At 49.8% G+C, this 22,830-nt stretch overlaps 1 pseudogene; it reads right to left on the bottom strand.

Moving 5' to 3' along the window:
* Positions 1-20,389: 20,389 nt before the first annotated feature.
* Positions 20,390-21,708, bottom strand: LOC138070657 (paraneoplastic antigen-like protein 5; annotated as a pseudogene).
* Positions 21,709-22,830: the final 1,122 nt, after the last annotated feature.

Below are 22,830 nucleotides of genomic sequence, written 5' to 3'. Positions count from 1 at the left end.
TGGAAGCAGAGGAGCAGAGCCGTAAGCCTGAACCTCAGCAGGGTCTCAGCACCTCGCAAGGGGCCTCTGTTTCCACATGGCTATGAGGACAGGAACAAGGTCCCAGGGACACCCAACCCAGGGCCTTCTGGGTTGGCACAGGGCCTTCTGGGTTTCCTTCATTTGGCACAGCAGAGCCACAGTTCTCACAGGCCCACAAGGCCCCACATGATCTGGCTCCTACCCTAGTGGCCCGCTCTCCTCGCCCCTGCATTCACCTCCGGTAGCCATGAAGGTTATCCTTCCATTCTTGGAACATTTCAGTGTGTTCCTACCTCAGACCCTTTGCAGGGTGTGAGGACTCACATCGTGTCCCCTCAGAGTCAAGTGCTGGAGTCTCAATCCCAAGTACCTCGGTGTGACCTTACAGACAAAGGAAAGGTCTTCACAGAGCTGATGGGGGTCAAGTGAGCTCATGGACCCTCCTCTAACAAGACGGTTGTCCCCATACAAAGGACACATTTAGAGACAGACAGGAACACGGGGAAACTGGGGTGAAGAGGAAGGCGGAGCTCTCCAAGCCCAGACACACCCACCAAGGCCAGCAATGCCCTGGAAGTGAGGAGGGTGAGATAGGACAGACTCTCCACAGCCCCCATGAGAGCCAACGTCAGCTGACATCTCGACCTTGGCTGCCAGGCCTCCTGAACCAACACGGTTCCTAATATGAGACACCCAGTGTAATCCTGATGTGACTGCTGGCAAATGAAGTCAGAAAGTCAGCTCTGTTGGGACATCTCTCCACAGGGTAAGCAGGGAGTGGGGGATAGCTTCTCCACTCCCAGCACCTCAAGCACACTCCTCCATGTCTGCACATCTTCATGTGTCTGTTTTCACCCTTACACGGTGTCTGTTTACACCTCCCAGTGTCGGGGGTCCCACAATTTACTGATGTTTCCCTCTTGATGGAAGGGAAGGGAAAAATTCTGCTAATACAGCCACTCAATGTGACCACACACTCACTGAAGAGCCATGCAGGAGGCGGCCCAGTGCAAATGGCACACACCTGAGGTGCTGACACATGCCAGCAAACGGCCTTCCACAAAGGCTTCCCCTGTTTCCACTCCACCAACCACAGACAAGGGTGTCATGTCTTCATGCACTGGCTGGTCCCAAACATCATCATTCGGTTGAACGTTTGCCCACCTGCTGGGTGATGAAGGGTCACACTGTTCACTGGGTCTGGCTTGTTTACAAGGACCTGGGGTCTTCTACTGGGGTATGTGACTGGATCCCAGGCTTGCCCAGTTTCCTCCATTCAGTTTCTCAGCCAACCCAACCCCTTCCTCCTGAGGGCCTCTGAATCTCACCTATGTGGGTGGAGTCCCTGAGTAAGAAGTGGCTACAAGCCCTCCTACAGCCTGAAGCAGAGGGTGCCTGCTTGGTGGCCAGCGGAGAAAACATTCTTCCATCTGCTTGACTGGGCATCTTTACCTGCCCAAGGACCAGAGGAACAGGGAGAAAGTCACCAGTGACAATACAGCAATCTTGGACAACAAGCCACCATGGTCTCCTCAGCAGGGGCCTCAGATCACAGGGTCCCAGGAGGGCCTAAGTGATGAGAAACACACGTGCAGGTTCCCTCAGGGTGGGTGCTGCTCATCACAGCAACTGGCCTGTCCTCACATGGCTGGCACAGGGACCCCCACGATGCCTCAGCCTGCAGCACAGAAACCCATCCCCCAGGAGTGATGGTGATTTACAGCCCAGGAGACCCCACAAAGAACAAGAGAAAATGACTCCTTCCCTCAAGCTGCCACTCTGGAAGGATCCAGGACCTGCCAGTCAGCAGGCCACCCTCCATGGACTCGTGGTTGGGCCCCACCAGGAGGGGAACCATGGACAAGCAGCTGAGCCTTGTAGGGTCAGGCTGGGTGGGGGCGACTCGCAGGGGGAAGTGTGAGGTCACAGTCCAGGGGTGGTTTAGGAGGCTGGAGGGCAGGTCTGCTGGAATCTACCCATGTTTCCCAGGGCATTGCTGGGATGCACACGTGGAAGGAAAGCAGGCAGGGACTGTGGCCATGGAGGGGGCCAGAAGGTCCAGCTTGGTCCCCTGGCAGGCGCTTCTGGTCCCAGAGCCTGGAAACCCCTGCCTGGAGGTAATATCTGCGCACGAGGCAGGTCCTGCCTTCCTGCAAGCAGAGTGAGCCATGGGCGCTTTGGGATGTCTGGGCTGCAGCCACCAGGCAGGACAGTGGTCCACCACTGGGACCGAGACAGCTGACAGTACTGGCTGGCCTCAGTTGCACTGGCCCACAAACACTGACGCCTATCATTTCCAGTGTGTATGGCTTCTCTTACTCACTTAGGCACGCAGTTACATAGACACACACGTACGAACAAAGGTGCATTCCCTCACCAGCCCTGTTCACTAGGAGACAAACTAAGATCTGTCACGCTCTGAGGCACCTGGAAGGTCAGGCCAGGAGGAGCCTCAAGACCTGCGGCCTGAAGCAGGACCCAGAGGAGGACCAGGAAGTGAGCGGCCTGGTAGAAGAGAGAGGAGGAGGTGGAAGGAGCAGTGTGGGAGGAAGAGTGTGGGAAAGATGGCGCTGAGGTGGAGATTCTGGAGAAGGACTCGACTCAGGGCTGCGGCAGGCAGGGCAGGACTGGGACAGAAAGGGGCTTGGGTGGGGCTGAGGTGGGGTTTGGGCAGGGCTCTGGGTAGGGTGGAAACACAAGAGGCAGGACGTAGCTGACAAGGATGGAGCTGTGGACCTGGGAAACCCACGGAGAGTGGGCCTGTCCAGCTTCATGGCAGAGGCCAGACTACCCTTTTGAGTCCTTGCCATAGGCGTCCAGTCTACGAGAATTGGCGAGAGTCAAAGTGACCATGACCCAGTGTCTTCTGTGACTGCATTTGAGCTTCAGAGTGGACCCCAGGGGCCAGGGAAGCAGAGAGAGGCACGACCTCTGGGTGGAGTTCTCCATCTCTGGGCTGAAAACCCAGGCTGGCTTCCCTCCAAGCCACCCTGGGACTGCTGGCTCAGTGCTGAGCAACAGTCTATCTGTTTTTTTGCATATGCAAAAGAAAATCCTCCCTGTGTTACCTGCTGTCCCTGGGACCTGAGATGTCTCAGAGAAAGGCAGCTTTGCCTTCAAAACTGTTTCCTGAACTCTTCCTCTTGTCTGGGGGCTCAGCCCAGACTCTGCTCCTGACTGCCGCCCTGGCTGCTGTGTCCCTGCCTCCCAAGTGCCTGATCACAGTAAATGCTCCTCTTCCTGTCCCCACTGCTACTAGTTGAGCGCAGGCCTCATGGCCTGGGGCCAGTGTTGTCAGCCTAGGCTCCCCCACCAGCCTGGACCCCTCTTGTCTCTCCTCCTCCACCATCGATTCTGTGTCACATCGCACACATATCTATCCTCAACCCCAGATGGAAAGCACAGCTGAGCCCAAGCCCCAACCTGTCCATGGTGCCCTCGGGGGCTTCCTGTGGTCCCAGGTCTCCTTCCTCGTTTCCCAGCACTCTGGATGGCTGTGCTGGCCCTAGGCTCTGTGCAGAGTACATCTGGGACCCCACACTTCAGCTCATGCAGTTCCTGCCCCTGGACTGCTGGCTCCTCTTGTCTTGACAACCTACTGTCCTCCTTCCAAGCACAGCTGTAACATCCCTTTTCTGTCTGCCCGAGTGTCACATGCTCTCATCTGGTAGTTCTGGGGCACCCTGCATCTTCCTGTTGATGTCTTTGCCCTCCGCTTCCATCCAGGCTGTGGCAGCTGTGCACAAGTCTGGACCGCCGAGGGTCACCAAGTCCCAGCATGGCAGGGTCGATGTCTCACTGATTCCCATTAGCCAGGCACCCATGCAACTGCTGCCGTGGGAATGTTATTCCGAGCAGTACTTTCCCTTCTAGCATGCTCTCTCTTTGCAGAAGTCTCCCTGCCATGAGTTGAGGGGCAGACACTGCCTCCTGGACTTGAGGCCTCAGTGCTGCAGGGACCCGAGTGAATAGCACACCCAACTCCCTCATGCTGGTGCCCTGATCCTTGCCCCAAGAGTGGTTATCAGCTACCTCCATACACCCCAGAACCTCCTGGTAGTGGTTTCAGATCATGAGGGAGGGTCCTGTGAATGGTAGGTAGGCTGCTGCTGTTCTTTCCGCATCCTGGTTATGAACTAGACCTTGCCCAGTGAACTGGACACCTATGATGTGTGGCTGCTGATAGGGGCAGCTGTGAGGCCCTGCTCCGTGGCGTTTCTCCACACCTGTCCCATCCCTGCTGCTGGCACCAGCTCTCCACACATGCCCAGATGTGTAGACCAATCCACAGGGGGTGCTGCCTCCCACCCCACCTGGGTCTCTGAGGCTTGGTGAGGGTTCTACTTTGCTCCTGCTGTGCATTTGCAGGCAGCACTGACCTGGAAGGGCTCGACACAGATTCTCGGTTTCCCTCATGTCCTCCTTGGCCAATGTGGTTTCCTCTCTGAAATGCCTGTTGCCCATATCTCCACTGAGCTGTGTGTCCTTTCTGTGCTGAGTTGTGGGCACTTCTTTTGGGGTCTGGGCACTCATCCCTTCCTGGTGTTTATATTGCCAATTTGTTCTCTTCTGTTTTCAGGCTAGCAATGGACTCAGTATTCACCTGGTGTCTTGGAGCCGTAAGTGCCCCACAGGTCAGAATGTGTCTGTTAGGCCCTTCCACTGGGGGCTGCCATCCACCCCAGGCTTGGCACTTGGGGTAAGCAGTCCCCAAGGAGATGTTGCCCTGGTGTCCAGCACTCTGCCCATGAGAAAGGGCTCCTTCACCTCCATGTCAGTTACTCAGTCCCTGCCTAGCTTTGATTCTGGGCCTTGGACTCCCACACACAGGACAAGCCCAGGGGCAGCCATGTAGCTCCAGGAGGTCAGCCAGACCTACTTCCCCTCTGTCACCAGGGCAGCTCCCATTGACCACATCCCTTTGCATACAGCCCAGATGGAGGGGCCAGCCTGAGAACCAGACAAGTTTCTGATTTCATCTCAGTTCTGCTGCAGTTCTTTGAGAGGACATGGCACACATGGGACCTGCGGACACAGATGGCCACTCTGCTGCCACTGCTCAGGGTGCTGATTGCCTAGGAGATGGGGCACCATCCACGGGGACTGGGAAGCTTCTGTGAGCCTCTGTTGCTCCCCTGCTCACATTCACATCACAGGCCTTTACATCATGTTTGAGACAGAAGTGGGAGATGCTGGTTTGCATATGTCCATCACTCCCAAGCTCTGGGGTCTACGTGCTCTTCACTGTCCTCCATCTGGGCAGGATGGCCACGACCCAGGTGCCACGCCCACCAGGACTGGAGAGGACTTCCAGACACCAGGCTGCAGCTCACAGAATGGATCCAACTGTTTAGTTTGTGAGAACAAGGAGCAGGGAGGGCGGACTGGAGTGAACATTGTCATCCCATACCCATGGTGAAAGGACTTCAGTGAGGGGACTCTCACACTCTGGGTGGGAGACCTGTCCAGCTATCCTTTGAGTACTAGTGTGCCCACCATGGTGACTTGGCCAAGCACAGAGTGGGTGTGAGGGGTCAGGAGCAGAGGATGCCCATGAGTTGCCACCAGAGGTGAGCAGGTTCTCCAGTTCATGAGCAGGGCGTGTATCCCCTCCCTTTTTCTGTGCATTTCTCTTTTACTCACTGGAGTTCTTGCAGGGTTTCCGTTCGGCCTTACCATCTTTTCCTCACATCACATGTTCCCCCAGGTTCTGAAGGAGTCCTTGACAGACGTCTCATTAAGCCCTGGACCTGGTTCTGGGGGATAGTGCATTCCAGGCCTCCAGGCCCTTGCGGCTCAAGACCGACTGATGAATCCTGGGGACTGGCCCCATGTCCCTTGACCATTGAACCCCTGTGCCCAGAAATCCCAGCCCAGGGGGTAGTCCCAAAGGGGCCACAGAGTCTCTCAAGTTGGTGTCAAGTTGACCCTGTATCTGGCAACCTCCATTCCTCTGGTGGTTCCACCTGCCTGTGTGGGCTCACTTATCTCAGTGCCCGAGGTCCCTTTGGGAGGGACTAGGGTTGTTCTCACGTCTGTTTTCTGTGGTGCTGCAGCGTCCTTCTCCCAGGGAGCCGCCCCATCCCTGTTCCTCAGTTGCAGACCTGAGAACTGGCTCAGGGGCCCAACCTGGGTGAGGAATTTGACCTGTTTACTGGGGTGGCTGCCCTTGGCCTCAGTGTCGTTTTGGACTGTACCTTGGTTGGTTTCCTACCTATCAAAGCTCTGGGAGGCCACGTTGTATGGACCACCTTCCCTCCTCTGTGGGTCCCGCCTTCTGGGAGGTGGCAGCCCTCATCATGGTTCCTGGCTCCTGGCAGCTCAGTGTGAGCCCACGACCTCTGCTGCAGTCCCTGGGCAGCAAGAATGGATGGAGGGGTGTGTCGTCCATCTCCTCCATCACCAGGCATGGTGAGCCTGACCTGTGTTGTACAATGACTTCGCTCTGCTTGGCAGCTGGGCAGTAGGTGACCAGCTCTTCCCATGCTTCCTTGGTTATCATCATGGTAGTGCTGTGTGTCCTGCCACAGATCAGGGCGGCCAGCTCCCCTGCTTCCTGGGATGGAGGGCACATGTGAGGGAGGCCTCTGGTCCAGTTTGCTCCCTTGAGGGTGGGGGCACTAGCTCTTTATGGGGTGGGGGAGGTGGGCTGCTGTCACAGGCTCAGAAGTTCAGAGACGTCTTGGATGTCCTAGTCTTCTGGGGTCTGTCTCCCAGTCTCCCTGGCCTTCGTGTCAGTGATGCATGTTTTCCCAGGAGGACATCCAATGCCAGTGGGTCAGTCCTGCCTTGGTGGAACATTCAGTGTCTTTGAGGTTCAGCCACACCTGTTGAATCCTAGGCTGACGTTTATCCACTACCTAAAGCTTTGTCAGCTACTGGGGAGACTCTGTCCCCCCACCCCCACACACACATTGGTCCTCACTGTTCTTCATCCTAGGCTGGTCATCACCCTGCAGACAGCAAAGCAAAGAAGTCACTCCCCTCTATTCCCCCCTCCACATTCCACACACCTGGATCTTCTCACTTGCCAGGGAATTCCTCTCCCCCTGCCAGCCCAGCACAAGTTCTAGCAGCTGGGCTGTGGCCTTGAGCCCAGGGCTGAGTACACACTGACTTTCCCCAGGATGGGTCCTCATAACCCGTGGGGCAGGGGATGTCAATCTTGTACCAAGGCCCCATCTCACCACCTTTCCTCAGAACACTCCAGGGCCAGCCTTCTCAGGATGGGTCCTTTGTGAGGCTGTTCCTGGGAGAGGGGAAGGTAGGGAGTTGGTGCAAGAGGCTGGCTGGGGACTTACCACCAAGGGGACAGGGAGCAGACATGGTTGAGCAGGGCATCCCATCATCTGCGATGTTGACCTGACAGTTCCTACCAGCCCATCCAGAGGTGCAGAGCACAGACAGGCATTGGAGGTGTCCACAGTGGGACCTGATGGTCGGGCCCTCACAGTGCCTGAGACCTTGTGATTGCTATTGACCAAGCAGGAAAACTGAAATCAGGAATTGTTGACCAAGCAGTGGCTGTGTGTACACACAGGACACCAACTGCCTTTGCCTGTGTGGCACCATGCTCTGCCCTGCACACAGCCTGGTGGGAGGAGCTCTTGGCGTCTTTTGCATCAGACAACTATTGGGTCGGGCAGAACTGCTTCCAGTGCACTGGCCATCCAGCCACCTGCTAGCCCTGGTGTAAGCACAGCCTGATGGGAGAGGGCAGGTCTGGGTGCCAGACCTCACAAGACAAAGCGCATTCAAGTCCAAGGACACCCATCCTGCAAGAGGCTCCTCCACCGTGCAGGGCATCACATGTCCACTCACACATGCATCACTCAGGCCTGGGGGCTGGAAAGGCTGGAGCACATCTTCCAGGCAGACCTGTAAAGCACAGAGCCTGAAACGAGGCAGAGTTTGGGGAACATGAAGCATAGGGAACCAACCCCTGACTCACACTGAGGGACCATGGAGGGCTTTTCAGACAGGAGGGCCATCTGCACTGGGGCTTATAGTGAAGAGGGTCTCCTTGGCTGGGAAATGGGAGAAGGGCCCCCAGAAGGGTCAGACCCATGGAGGGAACTGAGCCCAGATGTGTAGCTGTAGCAGGTGAGCTTGTAGGGGGCCCCCAGCCTGACAGTATGTGTATAGGTTCCCTGAGGGATTTTTGGCAAAGGATTTCTAGAGACTTTGGTGTGCTGTGAAGTTTCATCCATTGCCTGCAGAGGCAAGGCTGCATGCAGGTATGTGCAGCAGCCTGATAGGCTGGGCAGGCTCTGGTCCTCCACAGAGGCAGTGTAGGAGGAAGCAGACACTCTGCCCTGCCATCTCAAACCTGGATTAGTTCCCAGCACCACCACTGCTGGAGCATGAGTCTCAGCAAATCACTCCCTCTCTGAGTCTCCATTTCTTTATCTGAAGGATGAGCACAGTGTGAAATGTCCCCATTAGGAGACATTTGTCAGTGTATGTGATGGGAGTGAGGCAGTTATGGGATGATTCACACAAAGTAATTTGTAAACCAAAAAGCACCTACTCTGAGTAGTGGTTGAAGAGGCATCTCTTGCAAAGAGAGCTTTCCCCAGAATGAGTGGGAATGCAGGTGAGTACTTTGAAGTCTGCAGCTGGGAGACAGGGAGACAGTGAAGAGCCTCCAATTAGGAAAGGAGGAGAACATGGACACCATTGGCCCCCAGTGCCAAAGGTTCTATAGGATGTGGCCTGTGTTCGGACTTGAGGGCCATCAGTGGATTTTGAGCAAAGATGTATATAGATGAGACAGAAGGCAATGTGAGCTGAGTCAAACTGCCAGACTTTGTGAACTGGGGGCTGTAGCAGGACCAGGAATCCATGAAGCTGGGAGCCTCTTCCCTGAACTGTGCAGGAGACAATATCTTCCTGCTGCCTCAGGTCCTTGACCTGCTTTCCATCATTCCATCACCCAGAACACTTCAGCACCCAAGTGTTTTCACCAGATTGACCTAAACACTTTTGGTAGTGAAACCAAAAATTGATGATACCAAGAAGCTATGTATAGTATCCATAATTTTCCCTATGTAGCCTACTTGGTTCTTCTGTGTATTCTTGCCACCTCTTCTTAATATCTTCTGCTTCTGTTAGGTCCATACCTTTATTGAGCCCATCTTTGCATGAAGTGTTCCCTTGGTATCTAATTTTCTTGAAGAGATCTCTAGTCCTTCCCATTCTCTTGTTTTCCTCTATTTCTTTGCATTGATCACTGAGGAAGGCTTTCTTATCTCTCCTTGCTATTTGGAACTCTGCATTCAGATGCTTATATCTTTCCTTTTCTCCTTTGCTTTTTGCTTCTCTTCTTTTCACAGCTATTTGTAAAGCCTCCTCAGACAGCCATTTTGCTTTTTTGCACATCTTTTTCTTGGAGATGGTCTTGATCCCTGTCTCCGGTACAATGTCACAAACCTCTGTCCATAGTTCATCAGGCACTCTATCTGTCATATCTAGTCCCTTAAATCTATTTCTCACTTCCACTGTATAATCATAAGGGATTTGATTTAGGTCATACCTGAATGGTCTAGTGGTTTTCCCTACTTTCTTCAATTTAAGTCTGGATTTGGCAATAAGGAGTTCAAGATCTGAGCCACAGTCAGCTCCCGGTCTTGTTTTTGCTGACTGTATAGGGCTTCTCCATCTTTGGCTGCAAAGAATATAATCAATCTGATTTCGGTGTTGACCATCTGGTGATATCCATGTGTAGAGTCTTCTCTTGTGTTGTTGGAAGAGGGTGTTTGCTATGACCATTGTGTTCTCTTAGCAAAACTCTATTAGCATTTGCCCTGCTTCATTCCATACTCCAAGGCCAAATTTATTGACTATGCCAAAGCCTTTGACTGTGTGGATCACAATAAACTGTGGAAAATTCTGAAAGAGATGGGAATACCAGACCACCTGACCTGCCTCTGCAAAATCTTATATGCAGGTCAGGAAGCAACAGTTAGAACTGGACATGGAACAATGGACTGGTTCCAAATAGGAAAAGGAGTGAGTACGTCAAGGCTGTATATTGTCACCCTGCTTATTTAACTTATATGCAGAGTATATCATGAGAAACGCTGGACTGGAAGAAGCACAAGCTGGAATCAAGATAGCCAGGAGAAATATCAATAACCTCAGATATGCAGATGACACCACTCTGATGGCAGAAAGTGAAGAGGAACTAAAAAGCCTCTTGATGAAAGTGAAAGAGGAGAGTGAAAAAGTTGGCTTAAAACTCAACATTCAGAAAACTAAGATCATGGCATCTGGTCCCATCACTTCATGGGAAATAGATGGGGAAACAGTGGAAACAGTGTCAGACTTTATTTCTGGGGGCTCCAAAATCACTGCAGATGGTGATTGCAGCCATGAAATTAAAAGACACGCCTTGGAAGGAAATTTATGGCCAACGTAGATAGCATATTAAAAAGCAGAGACATTACTTTGCCAACAAAAGTCCATCTAGTCAAGGCTATTGTTTTTCCAGTGGTCATGTATGGATGTGAGAAGTGGACTGTGAAGAAAGGTGAGCACCGACGAATTGATGCTTTTGAACTGTGGTGCTGGAGAAGAGTCTCTTGGACTCTTAAGTGTCCTTTGGACTGCAAGGAGATCCAACCACTCCATCTTAAAGGAGATCAGTCCTGGGGGTTCATTGGAAGTACCGATGCTGAAACTGAAACTCCAATACTTTGGCCACCTCATGCGAAGAGTTGACTCACTGGAAAAGACCCTGATGCTGGGAGGGATTGGGAGAAGGAGGAGAAGGGGACGACCGAGGATGAGATGGCTGGATGGCATCACTGACTCAATGGACGTGAGTCTGAGTGAACTCTAGGAGTTGGTGATGGACAGGGAGGCCTGGTGTGCTGCAGTTCATGGGGTCGCAAAGAGTCGGACATGACTGAGGGACTGAACTGAACTGATCCCTAATTATTAGAGAAATGCAAATCAAAACTACAGTGAGGTATCATGTCACACCAGTCATAAAGTTCACCATCAAAAAGTTTACAAATAACAAAGCTGAAGAGGATGTGGAGAAAAGGGAACCCTCCTACACTGTAAGTGGGGATGTAAGTTGGTGCAGCCACTATTGACAACTATGGAAGTTCCTCAGAAGAGTAAAACTAGAATTATCTTCTGATCTAGAAATTCCATTCCTGGGCATGCTGCTGTTGCTGCTGCTAAGTCCCTTCAGTCGTGTCCGACTCTGTGTGTCCCCATAGATGGCAGCCAACCAGGATCTTCCATTCCTGGGATTCTTCAAGCAAGAATACTGGAGTGGGTTGCCATTTCCTTCTCCATACCTTGGCATAAACCCAGAGAAAACTGTAATCTCATAAGATACAGGCACTCCAATGTTCATAGCAGCACTATTCACAATAGCCAAAATATAAAAACATCCTAAATGTTACTTGACAGATGAATGGATAAAGAAGTGGCACATATATAAAACAGAATAGTACTCAGCCATAAAAATTGAAATGATGCCATTTGTAGCAACATGGATGGACTGAGAGATTATCATACAAAGTGAAATAAGTCAGAGAGAGAAAGACAAATAGCAAATGATACCACTTATATGTGGAATCTAATTATGACACAAATGAACATGTCTGTGCAACAGAAACAGACTCATGGAAATAGAGAACAGACTTATGGTTTCCAAGAAGGAGGGGGTTCGGGGAGGGAAGAATAGGAAGTTGGGGTTAGCAGATGTAAACTATTACATATGAAAGGTATAAACAACCATTTCCTACTGCAGAGCACAGAGAACTACATTCAGTATCCTATGATAAACCATACTGGAAAAGAATATAAAAAAGAATATCTATGGGACTTACTTGGTGTATATATATATATATATATATATATATATATATATATAGTAATCACACACACAGAAACAATGTATATACATGTAAAAATAAATCTTTTCACAGAAATTAATACAACATTGCAGATCAACTATACTTCAGGTGAAAAATAACATGACTGGAAAAAAAAAGTTTGGTATGTTTCATTGTATGTAAAGCTTATATTTCAAAGAAAATTCCTCTAAACAAACATAGCTCACTAGATAATGGCACACTTGCTGAAAAACTTCCAGATTTCCATACCAGTGTCTGCAATTTACCACAAAATGCACCAAGGAATGAGAGCATGTATTAGTTTTTAATAGATTTATACCTTAGCTTTTTCAACGTGTAAAGAATAAATTTGCATTTTATAAACCACATTCATAAGCATTCTTCTATTTCTCAATGAGAGGGCAGCATAAACACAATAAATATTTATTCATATCCACATAAACTCTTGAGAGTCCTTGGACTGCAAGGATAACAAACCAGTGAATCCTAAAGGAAATCAGCCTGAATATTCATAAGGACTGATGTTGAAGCTGAAACTCCAATACTTTGACCACCTGATGTGAAGAACTGACTCATTGGAAAAGTTCCTGACACTGAAAAAGATTGAAGGTGGGAGAAGAAGGGGATGAGATGGTTGAACTGTATCTCCCACTCGATGGACCTGAGGTTGAGTAGACTCTGGGAGTTGGTGATGGACAGGGAAGCCTGGCATCAGGAACTGCAGTCCATGGGGCCTCAAAGAGTCAGACATGACTGAATGACTGAACTGAACTGAACTGACTGACATATACATAGAAAAATCCTAATATAGCCTCAAAATGGATGTACTATCCCAAAAGTGATATATTATACACATTTTAATAATATATCAGGGAAACAAATCACAGATGAATACCTCTAAGTATGGTTAAAAGGATCCAAGAATCTGTACAGCAAAAACAATAAGGCCATTTCAGTCAACATGTATGGACCAAGAGATGATCATACTAAGTGAAGTGAAGCACACAGAGAAAGACAAATACCAAACAATATTACTTAAATGTGGACTCTAAGATATGACACACACACACAAACATATGTATGTAACAGAAACACACTCATGGACATAGAGAACAGACTTTTGGCTTCCAAGGAAGGGAGAATTGGGGGAGGGATGGAGGAAGAGATTGCAGTTAAGAGATATAAACTTGAGTACATGGAATGGATAGACAAGTTCCTACTGTAGAGCACAGGGAATGGTATTCAACATCCTATGACAAATCATAATGGAAAAACATATATATGAGTCTTCCCTGGCAGTCCAGTGGTTAAGACTCCACACTTCCACTGCAGGGGATGCAGTTTCAATCCCTGGTCAGGGAACTAATACCACATGCTGCACAGTGTAGCCAAAAAAAAAAAAAAGATTAAAAGAATGTGCACACACACACAATGTATATATACACATATATGTGCATAATTGAAACACTTTGCTTTAAAGTAGACATTAACACAACATTGTAAATCAACTATACTTCAACTAAAAAGTAACATGGTTGGGAATAAAAAGATTGGTATATTTCATTGTATGTAAAGTTTATATCCAAAGAAAATTGCTGTAAACAAATATGGCTCACTGCTTAATGGCATACTCTCTGAAATACTTAAGGAGACACATACTGATGTCTATAATTTGCCACAATGCACCAAGGGAAATGATCGATTGATGATTGGATAGAGAGATGGACAAATGGAGTGATAGGTGACAAAAGATGTATCATAAAATGGTTACAAATACAAACCCCTATATATGCTGTCTATAAGAGACCCACTTCAAATAAAAGGATACATACAGAGTGAAAGTGAAGTGTTGGAAAAGATATTTTATGTAAATGGATACCAAAAGAAAGCAGGAATAACAATACTCATATCAGATAACATAGACATTGAAATAAAGAACATGAAATGAGACAAAGAAGGACGTTGCATAATGATCAAAGGATCAATCCAAGAAGAAGATATAAAAATTATAAACATATATGCACCCAACATAGGAGCACCTCAATACGCAAGGCAAATGTTAACAAGTAGGAAAGGGGACATTAACAGTAACACATAATAGTGGGAGACTTTAATACCCCACTCACCCCTATGAATAGATCAACCAAAAAGAAAATTAGCAAGGAAACACAACCTTTAAATGATACAATGGACCAGTTAGACCTAATTGATATCTATAGGACATTTCACGCCAAAACAATGGCCTTGACCTTTTTCTCAACGGCACACCAAACATTCTACAGAATAGATCACATCCTGGCCCATAAATCATGCCTTGGTAAATTGAAAAAAAATCAAAATAATTTCCATTATCTTTTCTGATCACAATGTGTTAAGATTAGATGTCAACTACAGGGAAAAATATTAAAAATACAAACATATGGAGGCTAAACAACACACTTCTGAATAACCAACAAATAGTAGAAGAAATATGCATAGAAACAAATGAAAATGAAAGCACGATAACACAGAACCTACAGGATTCGGTAAAATCAGTGCTAAAGGGAAGGTTCATAGCAATAAAAGCTTACCTCGAGAAACAAGAGAAAAAACAAATAATGACCTAACTTTACAGCTAAAGCAACTAGAAAAAGAAGAAGTGAAAAACCCAAGTGTTAGTAGAAGGAAAGAAATCATAAAAATTAGGACAGAAATAAATGAAAAAGAAACAAAGGAGACTATAGCAAAAATCAGCAAAACTAAAATGTGGTTCTTTCAGAAGATAAATAAAGTAGACAAATCATTAGCCAGACTCATCAAGAAAGAAAAAGAAGAAGAATTAAATCAACAAAATTAGAAATGAAAACGGAGAAATCACAACAGACAACACAGAAATACAAAGGATTATAAGAGATTACTATCAGCAACTATATGACAACTTGGAAGAAATGGATGAATTCTTAGAAAAATATAACCTCCCAAAACAGAACAAGGAAGAAATAGAAAATCTTAACAGACCCATCACAAGCATGCAAAAAGAAACTGTAATAAAAAATCTTCCCAAAAACTAAAGCCCAGGACCAGATGGCTACAAAGGTGAATTCTACAAAGAATTGAGAAAAGAGCTAACACCTATCCTATTCAAACTCTTCCAGAAAATTGAAGAGGAGGGCAAACTCCCAAACTCATTCTATGAAGCCACCATCCCCCTAAAACAAAAACCAGACAAAGATGCCACAGAAAAAGAAAACTAGAGGCCAATATCACTGATGAACATAGATGAAAAATCCTCAACAAACTTCTAATAAACAGAATCCAACAACATATTAAAAAGATCAGACATCATGACCAACTGACTTTATCCCAGGGAAGCAAGGATTCTTCAGTATTTGCAAACCAATCAATGTAAGACCCCACATTAACAAACTGAAAAATAAAAACCACATGATTATCTCCACAGATGCAGAGAAAGCTTTTGACAAAATTCAACATCCATTTATGATAAAAACCCTCCAGATAGCAGGCATGGAAGGAACATAACTCATCATAATAAAAACCATATATGATAAACCCACAGCAAATATATTCCTCAATGGTGAAAAACTGAAAGCATTTCTCCTAAAGTCAGGAAAAAGACAAGGGTGCCCACTCTCACCACTTCTATTCAACATAGGTTTGGAAGTTTCAGCCACAGCAATCAGAGAAGAAAAAGAAATTAACGGCAATCCAGATTGGAAAAGCAGAAATAACACTCTCACTGTTTGCAGATAACATGATCCTCTACATAGAAAACCGTAAGGACACCACCAGAATATTACTAGAGCTAATCAATGAATATAGTAAAGTTGCAGGATATAAAATCAATACACAGAAATCATTTGCATTCCTATACACTAACAATTATAAAGCAGAAAGAGAAATCAAGGAAACAGGTGCCCAATGTAAATGCACAACCTACCTCAGCTCACATGGTGGACATGGTGCTCAAGCAGTCGGTTCAGTCATGAGGGAGGGGTGCCTCACTTCGAAATGGCTACCCTGGGTGTGAGAAGCCTTGGCAGCTATTCCCAGGATGGCTGGCATCTCACACACTAGTAAAGTAATGCTCAAAATTCTCCAAGCCAGGCTTCAGCAGTACATGAACCGTGAACTTCCTGATGTTCAACCTGGTTTTAGAAAAGGCAGAGGAACCAGAGATAAAATTACCAACATCCACTGGATCATGGAAAAAGCAAGAAAGTTCCAGAAAAACATCTATTTCTGCTTTATTGACTATGCCAAGGCCTTTGACTGTGTGGATCACATGTCATACATGCACATACAGGCAAACGCAGGATGGCCTCATGCTTGAGAATGTGTCTCCTGGATCAGTAGCGCCTTCCACCCTGGCGAATGCACTGCTCACCGAAGTCTCTGGGGAAGCCGCGGACCCAGAATCAGCCAGTTCCAGAAAAACATCTATTTCTGCTTTATTGACTATGCCAAAGCCTTTGATTGTGTGGATCACAATAAACTGTGGAAAATTCTGAAAGAGATGGGAATACCAGACCACCTGACCTGCCTCTTGAGAAATCTGTATGCAGGTTAGGATGAATATGGTATCTTTCTCTATCTATTTGTGTCATCATTGAAAAAGGATGCACAAATATACAACGGAGAAAAGACAATCTCTTTAACAAGTTGTGCTGGGAAAACTGGTCAGTTCAGTTCAGTCGCTCAGTCATGTCTGACTCTTTGCGACCCCATGAATCGCAGCACGCCAGGTCTCGCTGTTCATCACCAACTCCCAGAATTCACTCAAACTCATGTCCATCGAGTTGGTGATGCCATCCATTATTATTGCTAAGGCCTTTGAAACTGGAAGCAATGTATATTGTGGTGAAAGTAACATAGGAAAGGCTCCACTGCTCTGCAGATTGGACCACCCAACCGGTCCATCTCCCTCCTCCACCTCTTGATAACAATGCCCCCTCCCAACTGAGCACCAGCACCAGGAGCAAGCATATCCGCCCAGGGTCCCTTGGGGTTGAAGGGTCGAGCCACCCTCCCCGCATGTTCTTGGGTCCTGGTCGAGGCCAGCTCTGAAGACCTGTTTTCTGTGTCCAAAGACCACCAGAGCAGCTGGCTAAACAGCCCCTTTGGATCTTTGTGGGCACCTAGCTCCCTTCCTCTCTCCTGCCTCCACTTGCACTGCAGTGATGGTGCACTCAAGTTCAGGGGCACATTCTTCTTTCTCCAGGCTGCAGAAAGAATACAGTGGGTGTGATGACACAGATACAGTGGATGTGATGACACAGATACAGTGGATGTGATGTCAGATATAGTGAATGTGATGTCAGATATAGTGGTTTTGTTGTCCTAAACACAGTGGGTGTGATGTCTGCCTCCTGCCTGCTCCCAGAACACAGGACTAGTGTGGGGGAGTGGGACAGGGAGAGGGGTGCCATTGCCTCTCAGCAGGCCACCCTGCCCTGGGCTCAAATTGGAGGACAGTGCTGTCAGCCTTTCCCCACCTCTGAGGAAAGGGGGCTGTGGAACTCCTGCTGGCCCACGCTCAGGGCCTGAGGCCTGTGGAACTCTTGCTGGCCCACCCTCCTTTCCTCGGACATCACACCACTGCCCCCACCACCCCCGGTTGCCCAAACCCAGGCTGACTGCTGTTGGCCAGCAGGGGTAGACTGATCTCAGGAAAGTGGGCAAACACCCCAACCCTGAAATCCTGCACCACAATCCTGACAGTGGTCTTTGACCTCACACCAGGACCTTTCTGTGGCTGGCTGGTCCTTGGGATGGCACACGTGATCTCTGGACCATCTGGGTGCCTGGAGCCCCCATGGAGCTGCCAGGGATCCTGGAGACTGGTGTCCTATCTGCTGGCCCTGCCCTCCCCCCACATCCAATCCACTTATTCCTGGGGGCTCCCTGAGGTTCCTGGGGACCCAACCAGCCACAGTCCCTCCCCACAAGTCCCTGTCACCCAGCTCCATCCAGCCCAGGGGGCCACACAGACCATCTCAGACACTTCCAGGACTGCACCACAGCACCAACTCAGGATACCAGGCCACTGTCACTCCCCCCACCCCCTCCACCCCTCCCCTCCACTGTCCAGATCAGAGACGAGACTCAGCTCAAATTTTCAGGAAACCTTATTGAAAAGCAATCATATCCACTATATATGACATCACACCGACTGTGTTAATGACAACACATCACCATATCTGACATCATACCCAGTATATCTAACATCACATCCACTGTATCTGTGAATTCACACTCATCCACACTGACTGAAACTATTGAAGACAGGGAATGACAACACAGAGAAGAACTTGTACTGTCCACTGAAGATCACGGTCTTGGCTCCCAACCTCCCGGGGTCCCTAACAAGGTGCCCTCCCTCCCCAGACGTGGTGGCCTTCCGTCTTCCCACACTCTTCCTTCCAGAGGGCCTCACACGTGGTGTCTTCCCAGGTTGGTGGGTGCTGGCAATGCCTGATCCCCTCACGGCAGCCCCTCCCACTCGGGCCCACATGCCCTATGACAGGCACAGTACAGTCACACAGCAGGGCACGCTGTACCAAGCCCAGGACACTGAGTCCTGAGGAAGCATGGGTGGCCCACCAGAGCACAGGTCCTGGGGGGCCTCCCAAAGCCCTTCTGCAGCCCCAATGCAGATCTTCCTTCCCAAGGTCCTGGGGTGGGCGCCGGCCAAGCCCTCATCCATCCCCTCCTTCCCACAATTTCCTGGGAGTGGGCTGGAGTGTCTCTGCCCCACAGTGGGGGGAAATGCTCAGAGAAGAACACGCGCACATATCCAGGAGACCAAACAGAACCAGGCCCGAATCTGCACCAGGAAAGCACACACTGAGCTGATGACCCGGGACCACAGCAGGTAGGGCCTTGGCTAGTGCTGAAGCTCAGGGCATGTGGCAAGGCCAAGGGGTCGGTGACTGGGTAGGTGGGGACACCTGGCCCGGGTTCATGGGCACCTCAGGGCTCTGCAGGGGGTGGGAGGAAGTGGATGATTGCTTTGGGTTGTGTGTTGATGGGGAGGGGAGAGGGGCTGCGGCAGGGAGGAGTTCCTTGTAACCTGGATCACTAGGGGGCGTACAGGGACACCTATGGACTTCCCAGGACAAGAAGCAGCCTGCCCCAGGGGATACTGAATAGGGGTCCCCTCTGGAGGGGTAGGGGGAGGCCCAGGCACCATGACATGGCCCTTAAAGTCTCTCTGGCCAGTGTGGGCAGCAGTTGTTTGCAGGCACTCCTCACCAAAGCTGGGCTGGCCACTAAGGGCTGTTCCCAGTTGGCAGGCTTTGGGGCTGACCTTAGCATTGACAGCTGATGAGTGGTACTTCCCCAGGCAAGTTCCAGGTCTCCAGTGACCAAGCTCAAACTTAAGCAGAACAAAACAACCCTCCCTCCTGCCAATGAATTCTCCTCCTCCTCCTCTTCTTCCCTCTCCTCCATCTCCCTCCTCCTCTTCCTGCACCCCCCTCCTCCTCTTCCTCCTCCTTCCCCTTTTCCTCCTCCTTCTCCTTTTCCTCCTTTGGAACAAAAGTTTACATGCACACTCACTCACAGCAAAGCCAGTTTTGGGGTACTGGCCCACCAGGTACCCAGGGCCTTATCATATCCTCACAGTCTTTGCAGGGGCTGGGGTGGGGGAAGACTGCTTGTAGGCTGGTGCTGGGTGCCGTGGGCCTCTGGGTCCTCTGCCCTCAATTGCAGAAAGGCTCCAGGGTTCTGCCTTCCTGGAGACTCCCTAGGGAAGTGTAGATGATCCTGAAGACAGGCTAGTTCCTGCAGTCTTCCTGCTGGAGTATTTCCCGTGTGCCCCACAGCTCTTCCTTGCCAGTGCTGGCTCCTTGTGGTGGAGATGGCCTCCAGAGAGGCTCCTCTAGGCCCCACGTGCCCTGGGGGCACATCAGCATCAGTCGCTCAGAGCCCACAGGGTCGGCGTTTGCAGGCGGCCAAAAGCTAGGGCCAATGCCAGAGCCTCTGATTACACCTTCTTCAGCCTCTGCTATGTTGGGGTCTCTGTCTGAGGCATGGGCACCCCTTTTGCTGCACATGACAGTCCCCTACTTGGGCCTCCTGTGCCTCCCTGAAGTGACTTTGGCTTGGTTAGTGGAACACCTTCCAGATGGTAGAGGCTGAGGGGGCTGGGCCTGGCTTCCCTGCCCCTCTGCCCCACTCAAGGCCCCCACTGTTTGTGTGGACTGTCCTTCTTCAGCCTCTGCTATATTGGGGTCTCTGTCTGAGGCACTGGCACCCATTTTTGCTGCACATGATGTGGCCCCCCGCTTGGGTCTCCTGCACCTCCCTGAATTGATTTTGGCTTGGTTGGTGAAGCACCTTCCAGCTGGTAGAGGCTGAGCTGGGCCAGGCTGCCCTGTCCCTCTGCCCCACTCAAGGCCCTCGCTGCCTGTGTAGACTGTCTCTTCCCCTTGTTACACTTTATCTGTTGCCTGCTAGCAGAGGGGTGCCTGGATGTGTTGAGCCTATCCTTCCTAAGGCTTAGGGTGGCTCAATGGCTCCAGCCTCTCTCTTGTTTTCTGACTCTTCTGCTGCCAGCTGAGGCCTGGGCTTTGCCATAGGCTGGTTCTCAGCCCTAGGAAATAATGCCTGGCTGTGGCCTTCCTCCCCAGTGTCACAGCTGGAGGACAGCCACCTGCACTTCAGAAATGGGATGATCCCTTCCTGGATGGTCTGAGTGTTGCTCTCAGCAAATGACCTTGCCTATACCATGACCTGAGGGATCAGAACACTGTCTTCTGATGCCCTGCAGACCCTTTCTGCTTGACTCTGGTACTCCTCGGTTACTGCCATGGTGGTTTCATGCTCCTCTTCATCTCGAATTAGCTTCATTAACTGCGGGAAAGTGGGTGCACATTCTCACTGATCCAGTAGCTCGAGCTTGCCATGGAGGGCCGTGGTCATGGAGGCTCGAGCTAGGATGTGTTTCAGGAGAATTGTGTCTGTGCTTCTCACTGACAAGGGGCTGTGCTGCCCGGCTTTCTGAATCAGGGGCTCTAACCATACCAAAAAAACAGAGATGTTCTCTCCGGACTCCTGGAAGGTCTGGAATAACTTAAACTGTGAGGTTCTATGGTCCTCTTTATCCCCAAAGATCTGCATCAGGGCCTCTAGGCACTCCTCCAGTGTCACAGAGTCACTGCTGGCCCTCAGTACCCACATGATGGACTGGGCAGGGCCACATAAGCTCTCCAGCAAACACCACCTCTTCTCTATCTCATGCACCTGCCATAGCTGCATAATCTCAGTCACCTGCTCTAGCCAGGTTTCAAAGCTCTCTTCATCTGGGCCTGGGAGAGAGTTTCCCAAAAATGTCTTGAGTTTTCAGTACCACAGGCTTTCTTTCAGAGGCTGCAAGACTGGTTGCCTGACTTGAGCAATGCCCTCTGGCTCTGTGCCCTCCGAGTGAGTGCTGTACCCCGGTGTTTTGGCCATATCTACCATTCTTCAGCCCTCATCTTTTAGGAAGTCCTTCAGTCTGTTGATAAATTCCTAATCTGGGCTACAGGGTTTCACCACCAATTCCCAGGTACCTCCATTTCCTAGGATCCAGTTGGGCACTGTAGCATAGTTGATGGTATCAGTCAATTCAAGGAAAACCTGCTTTAGCATGGTCTTCCCTTCTGAACATTGTGCCCAGGACCCTGTAGGTTAAGAGGGACTCTAAGCCCCTCCTCAGGGTCTCTTTAATTTCTGCCTCACTACACCCCATGGGGATCCCCACGATTAGCAAGGCCTTCCTAGAGTACAGGTCCATTCCTCTGCACCAATCCTCCAACTGAGTCACAGCCATTGCTCCCACTTTCTATGGACTGGTCTAATACTAAGGGCAGTAATCAGCTCACAAAGTGTGACCAGGAGTCAAGGAATTTTGGGTCAGTGCCAAGTATGAAGGCAGAATAGTCTCCATTTTCCACAGCCTAAAATGCGAATGGAGTGAGAACATCATTAATGCCCACACTCCCAACCCCCACCAAAATCCCTCCACTACCCCACTCCGTTTTCTGGTCACAGGGATTCAGCCCCTGCTTCCGAGGGCTTTCCCAGTCATTTGATGGAGGGTTTTCTTTAGGCCCAGCTTCCCCTGCCTCATCCCCTCCCTGTTGACCTCCACTTCTTGTTGGCTTCTCCTCAAAGTCCCAGGACTTTGCTGTGTGTCCTGGAGGTGCCTGTGGTGAAAAGGCCAGAGGTAGGAGGCGGGGCCTGCCAAAGCCCTCCAAGCAAGAGGGGTGGGGTGTGTGTGTGTGTGTGTGTGTGTGTGTGTGTGTGTGTGTGTGTGTGTGTTTGGGGGCAGAGCCTGACAAAGCCTGTGTGTGTGTGTGTGTGTAGGTGTGTGTGTGGGTGTGGGTGTGTGCTCACGCCCATGCCCTGGCTCAGGGCTGTGCAGTCCCTGGGCACCTGGTACCCACTTCTCTGGGGCAAAGATTAGAGAACGAAGAGATCCAGTTCCCTCCTTTCTCAGAAAATGCCTGACAGATGAGAAAGATGACTGGGGCTCTGCATAAGGCAATGAAACTGGTGGGTGAAGAGAATGTGTGACAAGCTGTGGTGTTGCCATGGATACTGAGAACAGAATGGGCCATGGGTTTCCATCACAGAAGGGTGTCATGTGGTAGGTAAGGTTAAGGAGCAACACGTGATGTCACTAGCATCTAACTAAAGAAATATCTTTTGTTGGGGGGAGGGGAAAGATGAGGGGTGGGCAGCAAGGATCAAGAGCTAAAAACAGTCTCCTATGGTTTCCAGCTGTCTGGAAGTTAGAATCAGAGGCAGAAAGGGACCCCAAAAGGGTCTCCAGTATCACACTGCAGGAACAGACTTCCCTGACCCTAGGTGTGACCCTACCCTGCAGACCCTGTAAACCTTGGCAGGCAACCCTGCCCCTTCTGCTTTTTCCCAGGGTTACAGAGGACTC

This window comes from Capricornis sumatraensis, chromosome X (genome assembly GCF_032405125.1).
Source record: "Capricornis sumatraensis isolate serow.1 chromosome X, serow.2, whole genome shotgun sequence".
NCBI lineage: Eukaryota > Metazoa > Chordata > Mammalia > Artiodactyla > Bovidae > Capricornis > Capricornis sumatraensis.
This window is presented reverse-complemented; position numbering and strand designations above follow the sequence as displayed.